This window comes from Neovison vison, chromosome 5, assembly GCF_020171115.1.
Source record: "Neovison vison isolate M4711 chromosome 5, ASM_NN_V1, whole genome shotgun sequence".
In the NCBI taxonomy this organism is placed as follows: domain Eukaryota; kingdom Metazoa; phylum Chordata; class Mammalia; order Carnivora; family Mustelidae; genus Neogale; species Neogale vison.
In genome coordinates this window covers 16,715,977-16,738,341 of record NC_058095.1, presented here as the reverse complement: position 1 = coordinate 16,738,341, position 22,365 = coordinate 16,715,977, and the positions used below count along the sequence as shown (strand labels likewise).

At 38.5% G+C, this 22,365-nt stretch overlaps 1 protein-coding gene and 1 non-coding gene across 4 annotated transcripts in view; one reads left to right on the top strand and one right to left on the bottom strand.

Annotated features, from left to right (window-relative positions):
• Window positions 1-22,365, bottom strand: part of KANSL1 (KAT8 regulatory NSL complex subunit 1) — a 179,021-nt gene that overhangs the window by 107,725 nt on the left and 48,931 nt on the right. The gene's annotated exons all lie outside the window — the stretch shown is intronic.
• On the top strand, window positions 19,771-19,877 carry LOC122908082. The gene has a single exon (XR_006384873.1). It is a non-coding gene; the product is annotated as a U6 spliceosomal RNA (small nuclear RNA).

The following is a 22,365-nucleotide window of genomic DNA, read 5'->3' as shown; positions in this document are numbered from 1 at the left end:
AAAAGGTAAAAGAGGGCCGCCTGGGTGGCTCAGTCGTTAAGCGTCTACCTTGGCTCGAGTCATGATTCCAGGGCCCGGGAGGCTCCCTGCTCCACGGGAAGCCTACTTCTCCCTTTCCCATTCCCCCTGCTTGTGTTCCTCTCTTGCTCCCCACACCACCCCCCCATTCAGGTCTACTAAATCTTATCTATCCTCCAAAAAGTCCCTTCTCTTTACCAAGAAACTCTTTCTTAGAGGAACTTCCAAGGCACTTTATTTATCCTTTATGACAATGACTGTTTTTTTATCTTATACCACCGTGAATTATGTGAGTATCTTAGATCTCTTTACACAGTAGACAGTATCTATTCAAGACTCATCTGTGTATTTCCCTAGTACTTTACACTCACCAAATATTTAAAATAAGGATTACTGTTTTCCCAAAGAAAATATTCCTACAATTAAAAGCCCTCACATAACCTACCACTTTTAAGGGAGTAAGCATGAGGCCTTCTTGTTCTGTATTAATATACTGCAGAAAAACTAATGACATTAGCTCAACAAATTATGCCTTCAAAAATCAGTCTCAATCTCATTACTCAGAAAGCAAAACGGTGAAGTGGGAAGAACATAAAAGGAATGGATTCAAATCCTCGTTACACCATTGTTGTGTCTATTTCCTCCCTGTTAGATATTAATGCTACCTCCTGGGAAGAGAGGGTAAGAGACTAGGAATAACTATTAGCACACAGCAGCAAACATTAAATTATTATGCATTATGACTTTCACACAAATTTAAAAATGCTTATCCAAAGTGACTGCAAGGTTCCTATTCTGTTGTTGAACATCTTCTGTATTCAGTAATATAAAGAATAAAGACATAGATGGTTCCTTGCTATGGAGAAACTCAGTCAGTTAACGATCTTTCTCAGATAAATAGCAATACATTGAGTCCAGCTAATTCCAATGAGTATCATTTCAAATATATTCCAGGCCTAAAGCTAAACATTTAACAACAATGAGTTATAAGAAGTTAGTAAGTTCCTATTAAATTAAAATGTCAAGGGACGCCTGCATGTTTCAGTTGGTTAAGCGAATGCCTTCAGCTCAGGTCATGATCCCGGAGAGTCCCAGGATAGGGTCCCACACTGGGCTCCCTGCTCCAGAGGGAGTCTGCTTCTCCCTCTAACTTTCTCCCTTCTCATGCTCTCTCTCTCAAGTAAATAAATAAAATCTTTAAAAAAAAATTTTTTTTTTAAATGTCAACTTTCTTACAATGGCCAACAAGGCTCTCTAATTTCATCATTCTACACCTGATTATTATGTGTGTTTGTGCCACCCTGGCTTATGGAAAATCCAACAAGCCAAGTTCAGTTCCATGTTAGGGCCAACGCACTTGTTCTCTTCACCAGGAAGGCTCTTTCTCAAGGTCTTTACAGGACATTCCTTCTGCCTTCATTTTGATGTCAGCACACAGCTCACCTTAGAGAGACTTCCCCTGCTCTCCTCATTGAAAATAATCACCCCACCAGTGAACCATCACTTTTTTTCTCCTTACGATTTATTTCTCATGATAGCAAGTGTTAGACTAGCCTTCGTTCATTTATTCATCTGTTTCTCACATTAGGGTAAAAACCTTATGAAAAAAGCAATTTCTTATTGGCAGCAGTATCCCTACCAATTAAAACAGTGTCCGGAACATACAGCATACTAGATCCACATTTGTTATTTGTTAAATGAATACATGTTTATGAGGGCTGAGGAATATTCCTTCATCATCACAAATTACAATAGCTTCTTATAGTCAACTGCTTCCAATTAAATCTAGCATGTCAAGGCTACTCCCAAGACAGAAGTTCTTAATTTGAGACCGTAGGGAGTCATTATACCATTTTTTTTTTTTTTAAAGGGAAAAGTCTACAGGATTTCTTTAAAGGGTCCCTAATCACAAAAATATCCTAGGAGCCATGATTTACAACCTTGGCTACAGTATGAAATCTCTTTGGAGAATTTTTTAAAATACAGATGCTGGGTTCCACCCCAGAGAGGATATCTTACCTGGTCTGGGTACAGCATTACTTCCAGGGTTTTGGTTTTTTGGGGGTTTTGCTGTTGCTTTTGTTTTTTAAGTTACCCAGGTGATTCTAGTAAACAGTAGAAACTGAGAAAAATGCAACTTGGAAGCAACAGATGTTAAATGGATCAGATTTCTCAAAGCCACTTAATATGGAAGCAAATATAATTTTAAAACTGAGAATCCTGAAAAAATCAGCATCTCTGGCAAACAGATTCATATACAAGTACACAAATACCCTATCATATCTCTAACTCTACTTAAATACTATCTGTCATTGAGATTTTAGACCTTATCCCCAGAACATAAATCACATTTTTCATTTAAAACCCACTTATTTCGGGGCGCCTGGGTGGCTCAGTGGGTTAAGCCGCTGCCTTCGGCTCAGGTCATGATCTCAGGGTCCTGGGATCGAGTCCCGCATCGGGCTCTCTGCTCGGCAGGGAGCCTGCTTCCCTCCCTCTCTCTCTGCCTGCCTCTCCATCTACTTGTGATTTCTCTCTGTCAAATAAATAAATAAAATCTTTAAAAAAAATTAAAAAAAATTAAAAAAAAATAAAACCCACTTATTTCAAATAGAGGTTCACTTGTTAATAATACACTAGGTGAAACCTAAATATATCAAAAGAATTACAAAATACTTTTTGATGACTAATCAAGAGCACATTACAATTGTGAAGCCCTTTGCAGTTTTATTGCTAAAAATGTCTCTGAAGCAATGTGTATGTATCATTTAGCCTCCACTGTTATACAGGATGACACACAGTGGCTTTAGGTGAAACCAATATTGACAACACACACAAAAGGATTAGAAGAAGATGGGCGATTTCAGAGATTTATTTAGATCATGCCAACAAGGATTTGAAAAAAGCAGGTGTCAGACATGACACAGGTGGTGTATGTTTTCTGTTTTTTTTTTTTTTAAATCCAACAAGCAAACACCAGGTAATGAGCCAATTCATCATTACCAATCCAAAGTATCATAGGTTACTGGTTTTTTTTTTTTCCCCCCATAGGTTACTGGTTTAATATCCCCACCCAAGTAGCCCCTTTTAAAAAATGATTAATGGGATGAGAGAGAGAGAGAGGGAAAAAAAAAAAAAAAGCCAAAATGCTAAATATTTGAAAAATAATAAATAAAGCCAGCAATGCTAAAGTCCACAGTTGCAAATAATTTTAAATGCTGGAATACTTAGAATCACTAAAGCACTCATTCTACCTACTCTTCTGTCTGGACTCTCAACTGTATAGGGATATTTGCTGAAGCAGCAGATCATGAACCCACCTGAGAAAGAACATCACGAACAAAGCCAAGTTTTTAAATTGAAAAGGCTTTGGGGAAGAAAGCCAGACTCCTAGCTCTGAAGTCTCTCTGGCTTGACCTAATCAGAGTGCAGTGATAGTCTATCCTAAGCCTTATATATGAAAAGTCCTTGTCAAGTAAGTGAAGTAAATTTAGTGAGAAATTCCAAACAGAGAGAGACACACGCATGTACACAACTCATCAACCCATTTTAGCCCAAGAACTTGAGCTTGAAATGCAAAGAAAACATGAGTAAATGTGAAACTACTAGAGTGGGAAAATTTCCCTTCTACAACATTGGGCACGGGGTAGCTTTAGCTTGCCATGTCATTTTACTCTACAAAAAATAATGTCCTCTTATTAGTAACATTCTCTTTTATCAAGAGCCTATGGAAATAAATGTTCTGGGATAAATTAGTAAACGGATAATAAAGACACAGATACACAGTCCCAAAATATGGGTTGGAAACAAACACAAAGCAGCACAGGATATGAACTCCGCTGGCTGCTTACAAAATGTGTTTATGTACAGAAGCCTCATATAATAGGAACAGAGCTGCCAGATAGAGAGAAGCAGGAGATGGTAACTGCATGAAAGGGCTCTCCAGAGGTACAGGCATCGAAGACCTCATGACCACCAAGACACCAGGATCATTTATTCAGTAGCATGTTACCAACTCTGAAAGTTTGCAACCCACTCACTCCTTTTAATTTGGTGAGACAAGAATAAACAAAAAAAAAAAAAGGAAAATATCAGTAGGAAGAAGAAGCAGTAGTTAAGAAAATCTGATGGGGGAAAAAAACCCAGTTCTAAGAGTTAAATGCCTAAGTCAGGGAAGGTAAGGGCGGGGGGGTTGAACAGTAAAACAGTAAAACAGCCTATTTCATGAACAACTTCAGATGCCTTAATATGCAAAGGGCTTTAAAAAGAGAACTCCCAGAGTCCTGGGATGAAGCCAGCCGCAGAGGCTTCCCGGCTCAGTAGGGTGGGACTCTGCTTCTCCCTCCTCCATCTCTCTCAAACGAATAAATAAAATCTTTAAAAAGAGAAAGAGAGAGAACTCCCCTCTTCCTAGTTCCTGCCTCGATGCCCTGTTCTTGCAGCCAGGTAATAATACTGCACTTAATTCTCCCTCTATATATTCCCTTCTAAATGCGACACAGTGTTTTTGAAATCAGCCCCATTTCTCTTAACTCCTAACTTTTGAACTAGCGGCTAAAGGATAAAAGGATATCTAATTGGGGTGAGGGAAGAAAAAAATGTTTAACAGTGATGAGGAAGAGAAGAGTAGAGAAGACAAGGGAAAAAAAGACTGAAAAGAACAAAGCAGTGGCTTACAACCTTTTCTACCTAGACTAAGGAAGGCTGACTGGCATATATTCATGTGTTTGAAACATATGTAATCAGAAATGGGGGGAAACTGAAAATATCTAATTGATTCTGATTTGTCCCTTAGGAGGCTATTCCTCCTCACAATGGCCCTTTAAGAATTTCTACTTTAAAGGTGCAGTCTGACTCATCAATGCCCATCTTCACTTCAAACCCTCTGAACACTAGCAGAACACAGTTGTAGTCTACTTTCTTAGGGCTGGTGATAAATGTGAGGGTGGGATGCCGGGAAGGAGTAAACAACCAGAGAAGTAGTCCTATTATATAGTTTATAAGAAGCCTTCTTAAGATTTAGTCTCTGCTTTAGTTTCTTCATCTATGAAACAGACACAAAGCCTGCTAAATAACTAGAGAATATTATAAAAAATGAAATAACCACATAGAGAGCATTCCAGGCACCCAATATAAAAAGTGCCCCTTCCCTTCCAAAGAGATAAAGACAAATCCTGTGGTACTCACCTGAGGATTTTCCCCCAGAACAAACATTTTTGTCAGGACGCACGGGGCAATGTTTGGAGACATATTTTATAGTCACAACTAGCAGGTTGGAGGGAGGGTGCTGATATTTAGCGGGTAGAAACCAGAGATACCATTCAACATACTACAATACACAGGACACCTCCCCATAGCAAAGAGCTATCTGACCAAAAATGTCGGCAGTGCCAGAACTGGGGGACTCTACCCAAACAAACTCATTGCTGGAAAACCACACAAACATGAAAGAGAAAGGGAAAAGACTCTATATATTCCCTATGGTCTATAAGAAATCTATTTTTAAAAAAAAAAAGACTTTATTTATTTATTTGACAGGCAGAGATCACAAGTAGGCAGAGAGATAGAGAGAGAGGAGGAAGCAGGCTCCCTGCTGATGACCTGAGCCAAAGACAGAGGCTTTAACCCACTGAGCCACCCAGGCACCCCGTTAAGAAACCTATTTCAAAAGGCAGTCTGGGGACACTTGGGTGGCTCAGTCAGTAAAGTGCCTGCCATAGCTCAGGTCATGATCCCGGAGTCCTGGGATCCAGTCCTAAATCTGGCTCCTTGCTCAACAGGGAGTCTGCTTCTCCTTCTGCCTGCCACTCCGCTTTGCTTACGCACATGCTCTCTCTGACAAGTTAAGTAAAAGCATTTATTTGTTTAAAAATTTATAAATAAACAAATAAATGGCATTCTAAAGACAGCACTATCTTATGGCAGCTGTTACTCAAATGACGAATGAAAATGTCAGGAGAAAAAAGCTTGTAAACGGTCAGAAAAATAGTTTGTCTTCTCAAACAATATTTTAAAATGCAGGTAGAGTATCAATGAGAACCCATTAAATTCATTTTTCCAAATTAACAGTAATAACATTGAAGCTTGGAGTTAAACTGGTACGCTCCTATCACTCAGAACAGAATAAAGTGATATAACTCAGAAAGCATCCTGGAGTAAAAATAGGCATAAAAATGATATCCTTTGACCTCAGAACCCAATTTAAAAGAAAGAACACAACGTGCAAAAGTTCTCCATGCATAATTATGAAAACCGACGACAATGCCCAACACTCAAAATCTGGATATCATTACTACTATTTATGTGCCAGACCCTAAAATAGATTAGAGGCATTTTGCATATGTTATCTCCTTTATCCTAACAAAACATCCAGAAGGTAAGTATGGAAAGATCCATATTACAGAAGCAGCTAAGGTGCAAAGGATCACAGAGCTAGCTAGATTCAAATGCAGGTGGACCAGGCACTAAACTTTCATCCACGTTAGTGCTATACTGAATGCCATGAGTAACTGAGGTAACAATTTGACACAGTATTACGAATTTAGTAAAAATAATCATGACTACCTTTTAGACACGGATAGAATTTTATACCTAAACAGAGAACAAATACTCTTCAAATAGCCATAAAGGGTTTAACAACTGACCATGTAACAGACATCTGTTGTAATGTAAAAGACATGTAAAAGCTCAAATTCCAAAAATCAGACAGAAAGCACACAGGCCACATTCTTTGAACACAATGCAAAAAGCCCTAGAAATCAACACTTTTAAAAAGGGTAGCAAAAAAGAATTAAAAACAACAACAACCAGAATTTGCCACATCTTTCTAAGTAATTCTGACGAGGAGAAACCAAAATTGCTCTATTTAGAAATGAACAACGGGGGTGCCTGGTGGGTCAGTTGTTAGGTCCCGAGCCCAGGTCCTGTGATGGAGATCCTCGCAGGCTCCCTGCTCAGGGGCTGGCCTGCTTCGCCCTCTCCCTTTGCCTGCTGCTCCCCCTGCTGTGCTCTCTCTGTCAAATAAATAAATAATCTCTTCAAAAAGAAAGAAACAAACATCAATGAAGATGTGACAGAAAAAACTCTTAAATTTGGCCAAAGAACTCAGAGGAAATGCCATAACTCAAGTGTTTAAGAAAATAAGACAGACTGAAAATAAAGGACCTAAATGTACAGCCTAAAGCAGCTTAAAATCTAAAGAAAGCAGAAGAAATGAATAAAGACAAAAACAAAACCAATGAAATACTGTTAACGAAAGAAAAATTCAATCAATGTAAGCACAAGTTTTTGTAAGAACCTAATTTATAAAGCAGGTAACTTTGTATCCAAGAAGAGAACAGAAGTGAAAGAGTAAACAAGCCACAGATCTACAGGAAGATTCTAAGAGATTACGAGGCAGAATTTCAGGCAATAAACTTAAAAATCCAGGCAAAATGACTGACTTTCTTTAAAAAATGTTGCCAAAATTGGGTCATGAAGAAAGAGGTTAAAAACCTAAACCAAGGGCGCCTGGGTGGCTCAGTGGGTTAAGCCGCTGCCTTCGGCTCAGGTCATGATCTCAGGGTCCTGGGATCGAGTCCCACATTGGGCTCTCTGCTCAGCGGGGAGCCTGCTTCCTCCTATCTCTCTGCCTACTTGTGATCTCTCTCTTAAATAAAATCTTTAAAAAAAAAAAAAAAACAAACCTAAACCAATAACTAAAGAAACAGTTTACAGTATCAGCAAAGACCCATTCCTAATAGTAAAATGGCAACTGGGCTGTTCAGATATTTTAACAAGTTCTAGCAAAATGTTAGCAAACAGATTAATCCCTGTCAATTATTTCCAAGTGGAGAAAAAGATGGGAAAATTTACCAAGTTACTCTATAATATAAGCCTGCCACAACCACAGCCAACCTAAAACTATCTTATAGGTCATTCCAAGTTATGAATATGGGGGAGGAAAAATAGTCCTCCCTTCACAAAAATACTTAAATCCCATTAGACATGTATTAAAATAATAATCCAAATCACCAGATAGTAGCTGATAATGTTTCGCCTAAGCATTGCCCACTGGAATGCAAACTCCAGGAAGAACAGAGATTTTTTTTCCTATTTTAACTGTTCTATCTCCACTGCCTTGAAGAGCTCCTGATAAATAATAACCACTCAATAAATAAATATTTGTTGAATAAAATCATGGGCCAGTCAACATCAGGAAATCATTTAAAGACTCTAAAGAAAAAAAAAATGTATCTATTACTATCTCCAAACATACTGAAAAAGCATCTATAATATTCAGTTGTAACAAAATTCCTTATTGAGTTAGAAATGAAAAGAACTGTGACTGCCCTAACAGAAGACAATTATCACAAACTGACAGCACAAATTATACTCAATGGCAAAACATAACCTTTCTAATTAAAGTCAGAACACTGATAAGAAAGTCCCCTAACTCTGACACTATTCAACTGTGTACTAGAAGGTTCCAGTCTATGCAATCAGACAAGAAAAAGAAACACGAAGTCTTAACAACTGAAAAGGAGAAAACAAGGTGCCTGGGTGACTTAAGTGTCTGCCTTTGGCTCAAGTCATTATCCCAGGGTCCTCGGAGGGAGTGTGCTTCTCTCTCTGCCCCTCCTCCCACTGGTTCACTCAATCTCTCTCTCTCTCAAATAAACAACTAAAAAATCTTAAAACAAAAGGAAAGGAAATGTCACTGTCACTCAGGTGACTATCTAGTAATATCAAATAAAAATAAGTTAAACAATTGCTAAGAGTAGGAAAATTCAAAAAGGCAGACAAAAAAAATCAATGTATAAAAATCGACAGTTTTTCCATGTATCAACATGAAATTATCTCATTCTTAATAGCATTAAAAATCTGCAAAATATCTTCAAATAAATGTAACAGGAACTGTGCAAGGCCTATAGAAAGAAAAGTATACATTTTATTCTAGACATAAAGGACCTCAATTAGAGAAAAATACAACTTTAGAAGACCTAATGCTGTCAAGATGTCGTATCTCCAAATAAATGCACAGTCACAAAACAGTCCCAATCCAAATCCCAACATGATTTAAAGGAAGCTGATAAACTGATTGTAAAATTGATGTGGAAGATAATGAGCAATAGTACCTTCACAAAAATATGTATATAATCTTAAGAAAAAGGAGAGTGCAGTTACTCTATCAGCTATCTCAAGCTATGGTAAGTAGTATATATTTTATCATTTAAAGCTTTAGTAATTCATTATACTACTTTATTCATTATATATTACAAATTCATTATATTACATTATTATAGAATTCATTATATTACGATTCATTACAGCTTTAGTAATTCAAACAGTCTGATATCCATGCAGGAACTGACACTGCATCAAACAAGAGAACATTATCAAGATACATCTATATGGAGTTTGTTTACAATAAAAGTGGTATTTCTAATCATATAAAAAGAATGTTTCTATTCGATATATTGTTTAGGGACAACTGGTTGTCCACGGGGGTGGGGGCGAGAGGGGATTAAAATGTTACTTCAAATTATACACAAAAACACAGATGCAAAGAACAGACTGGTTGTTGCCAGAGGGGTGGACAAATGGGTGAAAGGAGTCAAAGTGTAAAAACCTCCAGTTACAGAAATATAGATCATGGGGATACAACATACAGCATGGCAAGTACAGCTAACAGACACTGTTTTGCATATCTGATAGCTGCTAGGAGACTAAAACGTAAAGTTCTCATCACAGGTGGCACAGCTGGTTGGGCATCCAACTTCTTGGTTTTGGCTAAGATTGTGGTCTCATGGTTGTGGGATGGAGCCCCAAATCAGCCTTTGCACTGAGTGCGGAGTCTGCTTGGGGTTCTCTCTCCCTCTCCCCTCCCAATCGTACTCCCTCTCTCTTTCAAATAAATAAATCCTTTTTTTTAAAAGTTCTCATGGCAAGTAAAAAAAAATATATATATCTGTAACAATTTATAGTGATGGATGTTAGACTTACTGTGATCATCTGTAAAACATACAAATAGTGAATCATGTTGTATCCTGAAACTAACGTAATTCTGTATGTCAATTACATTTCAATTAAAAAGAAAACCAATTTTAAGAGCTAAACATAAAAGCTACATATAGTCAATCCTCTCAGGGAAATGTTTCTCCTACAAAAGGCCTTATGCTCCAAGAAATTTCCTTCTGTTTCTTCCCCTTCCCACACACTAACATACCCTTCTTGCCTCCCCTAGTTTCATCAATATTCTCCAATTTTCTAGCATGAATACCAGTCATGTCAAAAGTTTACTTATGTGTGTAATCAATGAAATACATTATATGTGGAGTCAAGAACTCTAGTACAACCTTGACTCTTAACCCAATAATCTTTGGCAGTCATTTGACCTCTCTGTTCTGTTCCTCATCTGTAAATTTTAACAAATTTGTGACTATTCTCACAAATTTGTGACTACTCTCATTGTGAGTTTTAAAATGGTTAAGCCGCTGCCTTCGGCGCAGGTCATGATCTCAGGGTCCTGGGATCGAGTCCCGCATCGGGCTCTCTGCTCAGCAGGGAGCCTGCTTCCCTCTCTCTCTCTACCTGCCTCTCCATCTACTTGTGATTTCTCTCTGTCAAATAAATAAATAAAATCTTTCAAAAAAAAAAAAAGAAAGATTAAAAAAAAATAAAATGCTCTATACTTCGGAGCGCCTGGGTAGCTCAATGGTAAGTTAAGCCTCTGCCTTCGGCTCAGGTCATGGTCCCAGGGTCCTGGGATTGAGCCCCACATCAGGCTCTCTGCTTAACAGGGAGCCTGCTTCCCCTCCGCCCCTCTGCCTGCCTCTCTACCTACTTGTGATCTCTGCCTGTCAAATAAATAAATAAAATTTTTTAAAAAAATGCTCTATACTTTATCAGTCTTTCATTTCTACCTTTCTTTCCATTCTATGCCCATTGCTCCGGCTCAAGACTTTTACTCACAGCTGGGCTACTTGCCTTAAGTCTCATCCTGGCTTCCAAACCACCCTACACTTCCAATCCATTGATCCCACATCACTATCAAAGATCCTTTTAGGAATACTCCAATCATTCCAGGTTAGTGATTCTGCACTATTCTCAGGATAAAATTCAAACGTACCAGCTTGGCATTCATCAACAAGGTGACGACAATTAACCTTCCAACTTCATCTTTCACTTTCTCGAAATTTTTATGTCTAACAGATGGCTCTCTTCCCTGTTGCCCAAGAAAACATCCTCACCCGATGTCCCTCATTCTTGGATCTGAAACATCCTATTTCCTATTGAAAACCTAGGTGTCGTCTCAGCACCTTGGATCAAACTGAAGTTCCACTCTTCTCAGGTTTTCTGACCACCTTAGCCCATAGTAATCACTCTTTCCTCCTAAATCCCAGCATTTAATGCCTGTATCAGGGATCTAATTACAATTAAGGCATTCACTGCCACTCTAACGCTTCCTTTTCTACTTGAATGTGGGAGAAAAAGAAAAATCAAGTCACATAACTTACTCCTTGAAGACAGGAACCAAGGTCTCAATTCTTTTTTTTTTTTTTAAGATTTTATTTATTTATTTGACAGACAGAGATCACAAGTAGGCAGAGAAGTAGGCAGAGGGAGAGGAGGAAGCAGACTCCCTGCTGAGCAGAGAGCCCTATGCGGGGCTCGATCCCAGGACCCTGGGATCATGACCCGAGCCGAAGGCAGAGGCTTTAACCCACTGAGCCACCCAGGCGCCCCCAAGTTCTCAATTCTTAAATGTTTTCATTATTCCTTAATTTACTATCAGAGAAGTTTTCCCTTGTCCTTTGGGGGCAAGGTCAATCTTCATGACAGCTAATCTCTAAATAATTAAGAGTTACCTTGAAATTTTTTATATTTATTATTCTTTGCTCAGAGAATTCTGGCTCTCCTTTTCTGGAACTACCACAGGGACATTTTTGACTATCCTCAATAATGACACACACTAGTTTCTACTCAGATTATCAACTACAGTAACTTCTCTATCTGTTAAGGGAATAATGTAAGGTAGAGCTCTTTGAAGGCTGACCTGCTGGGAAACACCTAAGAGCAATACTGCACCTCACCCTTCCACAAGTTTTTCAGTCAATCTTAATGTTTATGGATGAAATCATGGCAATGTGTCTCATCTAGTAATACCATTACACTATCTACTTAGAATAAACCATGGAAGTATAACAAACTAACGCTGCTTTGGACATTAACAGAAATAACTTCCTGCACCTAATAAAATGGAAAACCAAGTACAGCTGACCCTTGAACAATACGGGTTTGAACTGTGCAGGTACACTTCTACATGGAATTTTTTTCCAACAAACACAGTACAGTACTATAAATGTACTTTCTCTTATTGTTTCCCATAACATTTTCTTTTCTCTAGCTTACTTTATTAGCTTATCAATTATTATTTAAATTGCTAATTATTACTTGCCATAACAGCTTATGTATATAATTGATACTACATACAAAATATGTGTTAAGTAACTGCTTATATGTTCTCAGTAAGGCTTCCAGTCAACAGCAGGCAATTAGTAGTTAAGTGCTGGGGGAGTCAAAAGCTATGTGGATTTTCCACCACATGGGAGGTCAACACCCTTAGTCCCCACGTTGTTCAAGGGTCAACTCTATATACGTATCACATCAATGTCTTGAATATACACTTGCCAATACAAAGTCACCTCTCCAGTCTGAGACCTACTTACTATCAAGTTATGATTAAGAACAAATTAAGAGAATTCTCAATTGGGAGGAAAATCACGGCACCAAGCAAACTTCCTGCAAATATAAAATTAGCCTTTCCACTTAAACTTCTAAGTCAAATTTCTTCTGTGAATGCTTGAATGTATTTGCATAAGAGATCAATTTCAAATACAGCTGAGTAGAAGCAAAGCCGCACTCTTGTTTTCATCTTACAAAGAGAAGACTGGCCTGTCTTCCAGCCTTGTGAATAAAGATCTTACAAAATTCACTATGCAAAGGGTGTGCCCAAAGAATACTTGGTGGAAAAATCTGCTGGAGGGGTGCCAATTTAAAAAGAAAAACATTTTCACCCAGTTGGAAATCTAGAGAAACAGTGGTTACAGCAACTCAGCTGAAAACTCTTAAGATCTGATGAAAAATTTTTAAGGAAAAACTCTGATCTTTTCATTCTCAGAGTGAAATTCTATGAAACGCAACTGAATGAATCAATGAAAGAGTGATCCATGTTAACTTTATGCATCTAGGCAGTAACTAAAATTCTGCCTTTGATAGTTGTCAAAGGGCAACTGGTCTCATTCTACCTAAATGTCTTTAATCAATTATTTCTGGGAAAGAAACAGGAATAAAGAACTTTTTATTGTTTTCCTTTTAAAAAAAAGTGAAAAGGGACGTCTGGGTGGCTCAGTGGGTTAAAGCCGCTGCCTTCGGCTCCGGTCATGATGCCAGGGTCCTGGATCGAGCCCCGCATCGGGCTCTCTGCTCAGCAGAGAGCCTGCTTCCTCCTCTCTGCCTGCCTCTCTGCCTGCATGTGATCTCTGTCAAATAAATAAATAAAATCTTTTTTAAAAATAAATAAATAAATAAATAAAAATAAAATTTAAAAAGTGAAAAAATGTTCGCTGTTTTGATTATTTGGTCTTTGGGTTTTTTAAAGGTTTTATTTATTTATATGACAGCGAGAGTGAGAGCGCACAAGCAGGGGGACCAGTAGAGGGAGAAGGAGAAGGAGGTTCCTGGCTGAGCAGGGGGCTTGATCCCAGGACCATGGGATCAAGACCTGAGCTGAAGGCAGACGCTTAACTGACTGAACCACCCAATTGCCCCACTTTTGCTTACTGGGGTGGGGGTGGGGGCAGATATAAAGGACTGTTTTTCATTAGGGATATTTATTTCCAAAGTATAACATTCCAACAGCTTTATTCAGCAAAAAGGATACCCATATGATAAAAGCCTTTGTCTTCACTCTCTCACTGTACCCCATCCCTAGAGTCCATACTTTGCTTTCAGATTTCATTGCCATAAGTGAAACACACAAGGCAATGTGTCTCATCTGGTAATACCATTACACTGTCTACTTAGAATAAACCATGTTAAGTATTATTAAAAAAAAAAATTAAAAAGTTACTGCACGTATACACACTGGCACCAGGTTTCCAACAAGTGAGGGGAGAACAAGCGAGCAGACTGCAGCAGCTCTGCCACTAACTCCCTGCTGGGACCAAGTCTGCAGACTCCCTGTGGAAACAAGCAGTGTGAGCTCCATGGGGGATCACTCTGCGGCTCAGCATACCTCAAGACGGACAGAACAGTGTAAAAGTCTTTCTCATCCCAGTCTGGGTCTCATCATTATAAAACAACAAGTGACATTCTTCCAAAAAGGTATAATTTAGACTTTGTAAGGAACCCAGAAGATTAAAAGACAAAATTAAAATGAGCAATTCTCAACAGTAGTCTAGAATTTTTTTTTACCATATTGCTCCCTCTTTAGTATTAATCCCACAAATGCTAAGAAAAATAATAACCTCCAGTTCATCCTTCAAGTTCTCTGGTAATTATCAAATCAATATAAATAAGATATTGAATGTTAATCATAAACTTCATACTCAGACATGAAAACAACACAAACCCAGATAAGTGCGTGAAAAACCAATCCGGATATTAACTGCTATTTTTCTGCCTTTCAACTTCCTATAATATCCAGACTCCACAGAAAAAGATTTTTTGAGGAAAATACTTCAATAAACACTAAGGACGTACTTATAATTCATATAATCAGCCATAAGCACAATGCAAGAGTAAAGAAAAAAGAACATAAAACACCTGCATATTTTAAAAGATTTCTTCTTCCAGCAACTGGGGAAGTAAGGATTCTTCCACATCAGTTAAAATATAAATCATCCCTTTATAATGTCAAAAATGTTTTTAAAAATTATGAATTAGGCCACTTCTCTGGATTATTTATTATAGTAGAGGAAAAACAACTTCCCATCATCCCTCATGATCAGTGCCATGCCCACCAGTGTACTGTACAGTCAGAGACACATCCAAAGAGCTATGTAGCTTCAGGTTGCTCCATTTCTGGAAACAGAAATCATCTTCCTGCTCCCTCCCAATCAGTTCAAGAGAAAAACAGTCATAGAAAGAGCAGCAAGAACGAACTAGCTTTTTATCTTGCTGAAGTAAATTATGTAACAAGTTTATAGTCGTGGGCCTCAACTATAAAATGGAGATAATACCTTCATCATATGAATGTTTTCAAGATTAAGTAAGATACCAAATGTAGGGGGCACCTGGGTGGCTCAGTCAGTAGAGCGTCTGTCCTCCCATTAGGTCGTAATCCCAGGGCTCTGGGATTGGGCCTCAGGTCCTGCTCAGCGGGGAGACTGCTTCTACCTCTCCCTGCGGCTTGTGCTCCCTCTTGCTATCTCCGTCGCTATCTCGTCTCCCTCTCTTGAATAAATAAGTAAAATCTTAACCAAAAAAGGTACCAAATGTAAACCCCACCTAACATACAGCAGGAGTAATCAATACATACTCATTCTCTTGTTTCCTTCTCTTTTTTTAAAAGTCACTCCAGCCACTTCCCAGATGCTAGGTCTGCCCTAGCAAAATGCCCCTCCCCAATCCATCCAACTTCTATTCCATAAAAGAAATGAGTAACAGGTTATTGCAGGCCAAAGGGTGTGTGTATCTGGTTAAGATACAGACCATTTACCTTTCCTCAAAAATTTATTACCAAATTACTTAGTATTACTAGAAAGTCTCTTGAATATAAAGTTAAATTGTACCATTTTACATTATGTTTGGCAGATTTCTTTTCATCAACCAAGTCTAAAGGGCAATTTGCTTCTGTTTCCACTAATACAGCTTAGTATTTCTGCCCAGGCTGTGGGTAAACAGCCTAGTATAATACCTTGATTTCTTGTTAGCTGTGAGACATTTCTCACTATCAGTCTGTAAAACTAAGTTAATACCTACCTCATTGGATAGTGAGGACTAAGTAAGTAAGTATAAAGCACTTATAACACTGCCTACACCTCAAAATATTCAACCAATGTAAGCTATTATTTTTTTCCTAACACGTTTCAACTCTGTTGATTAGGCAAAGTAGGTTATAAATGTTGTTCCCGGGGCGCCTGGGTGGCTCAGTGGATTAAATCCTCTGCCTTCAGCTCAGGTTATGGTCCCAGGGTCCTGGGATCGAACCCTGCATTGGGCTCTCTGCTTGCCAGGGAGCCTGCTTCCCCCTCTCTCTCTGCCTGCTTGTGATCTCTGTCTGTCAAATAAATAAATAAATAACCTCCCCCCCCCCAAAAAAAAGTTGTTCTCTAGTTCAAACAAATCACTTCAGTCAGAGTCCCCCTGGGGCTCTGTGATCTCCCAGGTTTCAGACTAATTTAGTCCCAATAGTCCTAAGCTCTGTCTTAGCTTCTATCTTCCCAGGATGCATCTCTCAAGTGCCAGAAGAACAAACAGAAAAAGAAGATTAAATGGTGAGCAAAAAAGTAGTCACTATACATATACACTCTCATTTAATCCCACGGCTCATGTCCTCTATTCTATTGGGCAAAGGTAAGACAACTTGAAAATGATTTAAAATTGAATATAACCCCTCCTTCCTGGTTGTCATTCCTCAAATCCTCACTACCACCCCCCATACCTTTTCTCCACAAATCCTCTTACCTGAGAGTTCTGAATATAATCTATACAGTTGCTACAATGCTACTAACAGGTTACCAGAGTGACCCACAACATTTGTACTTGACCCAAAACTTTTCAGGATACTCTACTTGAGGAAAAGACTCTCCAGACACTTTAATCAGACTGAAATTGATTTCAAAACAATTTTGTTCACCATTTCAATGCAAAACACTTCTTTGTAACTAAACCAATATAAAACCAAACAGGCTGCAGTGGTCACAAAGCATTAAGGGGAATCCTAATTAGTAAGATTTACTTTATGTGTATGTTATACACTTCACCCTTATGTTAAAAGTTTTATTAGACTCAATGCTCTCTCTACACTGAAATATAAGAGCATTTCCCCAGGTATAAAATGGGAAATAGGGGGGGATAAAAAATGAATGAACTGGCAGATGTTAAAGGACATGACCCCAGGTATAAATTTCTGCCAACTTGCAAAACAATCCAGTCTATTTGATCTTTGTTTAGGGATAGAGTAGAGAAACTAATCAGATTACTATTTATTTGAGGGGTGCCTGGGTGGCTCAGTCAGTTAAGCAACTGACTCTGATTTCAGGTCTTGATCTCAAGAGTCATGAGTTCAAGACCCACATTGGGGCCCATGCTCAGCCTGGAGTCTACTTTAAAAAAATAAAAAAAAAAGATAAATATTTATTTGAAATAAAATGTGGTCCCATGCTCTTTTCTAAATAATTTATCATGCACATGGAATCTAGCAGGGCACTATGCAAATGATACTGAAAACTGGGTATACCCAATAGCCAACAATGTTTAAGTGAAAATTAGCAAGTGCCCACCACAATTAATAACCTCCTTCCAACTACTCCTTCATCTCCACACAGCCATTCAACCGAGTTACTCCGGCCAAAAAGCTAGGAATCACTCATAACACCTCTTCCTACCCTCTCAACATCCACTCATGACATCCAATCAATCACAAGTTCTAGTCACCCCACCTCCAATATCCAATTCTCTCACTCTTCCCTGCCAAAGTCTGAGTCCATCATTCTCTCTTACCTGGTTTACTACAACAGCCTAATTGGTTTCCCAAAATCTACACCCATTTCATTCTTCACACAATTACAAGAGGTTTAAAAAAAAAAAAAATCCAATAATGTTTGAACATCACTGGCTCCACAATTAACATTTTAAACATGAGATAACCAACAAAAACACCCATATGACTTGGCCTTTGACTACCTGACTCATTTCTCATCACTCTCTTTAAACTGTGCCCTGTTTTTGAAAGTGTCAAGCACCTCCCTTCCCAAGGCCTTTAGCATACGCTTCAGTCTTTAGCATACTTCCCTTCTTCACAACTAATGATTTCTCATAATTCAGGTCTCAGCTTACGTATTACTTCTTCAGTATATCTGCTATAATATCCCTACTCACTGTAATTAGATTTTCCTGATATGCACCCTCTGAACTTCATTCTGCAGCACCCACGACCACAGTAAATACATCAATAAACTATGTGATTACGTGCTTAAATAATTAATCTCTTTCTAAGCTATCCTGTCCACAAGGACAACACAGGGATTGTATCTTACCGCTATATACCCCTACCACCTAGCACACCTCAGTAGGCATTCAATATACCCAATAAATTAATTCATCCATTCCAAAGTCCCCAGTATAAGGCTTTGAGGTACAGGTTTAACTCTTCAGTCTCTGTTTATACAAGATTACTTGGAAGCCCATTTCCTGATTTTTAACACTTGCTGGAATGTATAAAGGAATACAGAAATGTTCATTTTAAGACACTAGTAAAGAACCTGGACCTACATGTGCTATTAGGGTTATTTTGTAAAATGTATTCTTAAAGTCACGCATGGCTTGAAATTATCTATGATAGTCCCTCCTTCACCGTCCCCCGACACCCACTGTTAAGCCCCACTAACTCTGGGACGCCTGGGTGGCTCAGTCAGTGAAGCATTTGCCTTCTGCTCAGGTCATGATCCCAGGGTCCTGGGACAGAACCCTACCCTGGGCTCCTAGCTCAGCACGGAATCTGCTTCTCCCTCTCCCACTCCCTCTCCCTTTGGCACTCCCGGTTTGTGCGTGCTCTCCCTCTCTTCTTCTCTGTCAAATAAAATCTTTAAAAAAGTAAAATAAAGTAAGTACTACTTAGGCTTCCTATCCTCAGTAGGCCACAACCAAAAGGAAACTTCCTACCAAAATCCTAGCTCACTCTAATATCCTTTCTTTCCAATTGCATCAACCAGCTGTGATCTCTCTGTTTTCATTTATGTCATCTAACATTTGCCTTACTTCACTGTGATCCAGGCACTGTTCTAAATATTCATCTTTGTCTTACTTATCTAAAGCATAAACTTCTTAAAGATAATCCATTTATTCACCTATCTCATCACTTGCCTCTCATACATTTGCTCATTTAGTAAATTACTTATTCTGGGGCGCCTGGGTGGCTCAGTGGGTTAAGCCGCTGCCTTCGGCTCAGGTCATGATCTCAGGGTCCTGGGATCGAACCCGCATGGGGCTGTCTGCTCAGCAGGGAGCCTGCTTCCCTCTCTCTCTCTGCCTGCCTCTCTGTCTACTTGTGATCTCTGTCAAATAAACAAATAAAATCTTTAAAAAAAAAATTACTTATTCTGTGGCCACTTTAGCATACTGTAAGAGTTCTTTCACTCAATTTTAGAGAATGAAAACACCAGTCAGTCAAAAGGCCACAGAAAATATCTGTAGCAACTAGCTCTGGAGCAAATGGGTAACCCCCAATTCCTTGTTGCCTAACTTCCTTCCTTCAGAATCACACAAGAAACACTAAGAATAAGTTCTATCTACGTATCTTAGAAAAAAGGAGGGGGGTGGAAATAAAGGGAGAAAATAGAGAAGCCCCTATTTTACCACTGGATGTCATATGCAGGCTAGCAGAAAAACAAGGGGCATTAAATCAAAGGTGTTCCACAAATGAGTTTACTTACTCTGAAGTAAGTTTCATAAAAACAGAATGAAATTATTCTGAAGTATGTATCACAGTTAACAAATTCAATAGTCACTTTAGTGGACTATTAGAAAACAAAACAACACAAAACAGTGCTCTTTTCGGCAGCCCATATACTAAAACCCGAACGATCTGGAGATGATTAGCAGGGCCCCTGGTCGAGAAAGACACACAAATTCATGAAGTGCTCCCTATTAAAAAAACAACACATACACACACACACACCCATTAAAAAAACCAAAGCTGTAAGTCACAAGTCAAGAAGGCTATTTTGTTTGAAGTCACACCAGCAACTTACAGGGACTTTTGCTTCAGTTTCCCCGAATGCAAAAACAAAACAAAACAACAAACCAGTGCTCAGAACAGCTCCATCAATCCATGTTATTTAAAGACAGAGCAGTCACAATTTTAAGGACTTCTGGCCTCAGAAATTATCTAGGCAATTCCTTCATTTTTATTATAAAAGTAGTTACATGATTAGCCCTATCACTAGCCTATAGCAGAGAAGGGTTAGTTCTGGCTAATACTACTCTCGTTCCATCATTCTGTGAAAGGATAAAGAATAGGAAAATAAGGACAAATCAAACTGACTACCTCCTCTGGCAACATCGCTTGTGTATACTTCAACAGGAAGCTACAACACAAAACACTCCCTGATAACCTAAAAAGCAACACCTACCAACACACTAGAAATTCACTATACACTGAAATCTTTATTAACAATTCCAAGAGAATGAAATTCCCCAGAAGAAAAGTCACTGCAATCAAGATAATCCAAAATTCAATAATTTCTTTAATGTCACTAAACTGAACGTCTAGTTTATTTTTACCCAACCTTGATCTGAAACAGACTTTAGGAGCCTATCAAATAAAACATAGGTTAGTGTAAAATTAGGCCAGAAATAAAAGCATGAAAATAAAACAAGAACAAGGAGAACAAAATGAAGCCAAGAATGAAGCTTTAAAAAAGGTACAGGACCTACAAACTTGGCTCTAAACTTCCAAAAGCCAACAGGAAAATAGAAACCTAGTAAACAACACAAATTATAGCATTCACGTAACAGACACAGACTTAGAAGTTTAAGGAAAAAAACACTTAGTCTTGGTTGTTTATCTTTCTCCCTCAGGTCCTTATAAAGAAGGCAATGTGTAATATAAAGACATACGTAATATATATAAAACAACATGTATTTCAGTAGTCCTAATGTAACATTTTATGAGATTCTTCTTTTTTTTAAGATTTTACTTTTTTTAAAGATTTTATTTATTTATTTGATGGACAGAGATCACAAGTAGGCAGAGAGGCAGGCAAAGGCAGAGGGGGGAAGCAGGCTCCCTGCTGAGCAGAGAGCCCAATGCGGGGCCTGATCCCAGAATCCCGGGATCATGACGGATCATGACCTGAGCCGAAGGCAGAGGTTTTACCCCACTGAGCCACCCAGGCGCCCCTAAGATTTTATTTACTTAAGAGACAGAGACAGCGACAGCACAAGCAGGGAGAGGGAAAAGCAGACTCCCTGCTGAGCAAGGAGCACAATGCAGGACTCCATCCTAAACACTGGATCTGAAGGCAGACACTTAATCAACTAACTGAGCCACCCATGTGCCCTTTGGGATTCTTTTTATAATGACCACTAAGATAAGCCTACAGTAAGTTCTGAATAAAAAAAATATATATACTTTTTCTAGAAAAGAGAGTCTTACATAATTAATGTCCAGGTACCCAGAACACTGCTATCCAAGAACACATTTAAGAGAATATCGGGGGAGGGGGGAGTATCTGAAAAAAATTATTTTCTTAACAGCAAGTACTTACTACAGAGGTTTGTAAGTAAAAGGACAAAGAAAATGAAAACCAATTTACCAAAATGAGATTATCGGTCCAGGAATTTATAACAAAATAGCGGAAGAAAACAAAGGAAAAAGAGGAGGAATATAAAGGAAAATTAAAGCGGAAAGGAGAGAACGCATGCGTGCACACACACACACGCACATACTCAACAATTATACTGTATACACGAAATAACTGAATGCTTTTATTTCTATTTCTATGGTTAAGAATTAAAAATTAAGGCACGCCTGCATGGCTCAGATGGTTGAGCATTTGGTTCGGGTCATGGCCTCCAGGTCCTGGGATCCAGCCCCTTGTCAGGCTCCCAGCCCGGTGGGGAGTCTGCTTCTTCCTCTCCCTCTGCCTCTCCCCTGGCTTGTGCTCTCTCTGTATCTCTCTCAAATGAATTTAAAAAAAAATTTTTTTTAAATAAAAATTAAGGTGATTGCTGAAACATACACCTTCCTTGCTTGTTTGTCCCTCCATCAAGCAGGTAATGTTTAAATTCCTCCTCCTTCCACAGTGATATTACTAAACAGCGATGCAGGTCAAACCCAGTACAGTACAGAATTTCAGATGTAATTAATGCACCAAGACAGAAAGATATATGAAACGTTTTAGGATGATTTTCCAAAAAGAGCTTAAAATAAAAAGGTGTAACAATGGTTTTAAACTAAATAAAATCAGTTATCCAAAAAAATTAATCAGGAAAAGGGAATGAACTTCTTTAAGATACCTCATCTGGCAATACAGAAGTTACTAACTGTAAAGTATAATACGATGATAAATACACAATTTGTCAAAAATTCAACAACATAAAAGTCAATCATTCCACTACTGCTAGCAAGTGCCTATG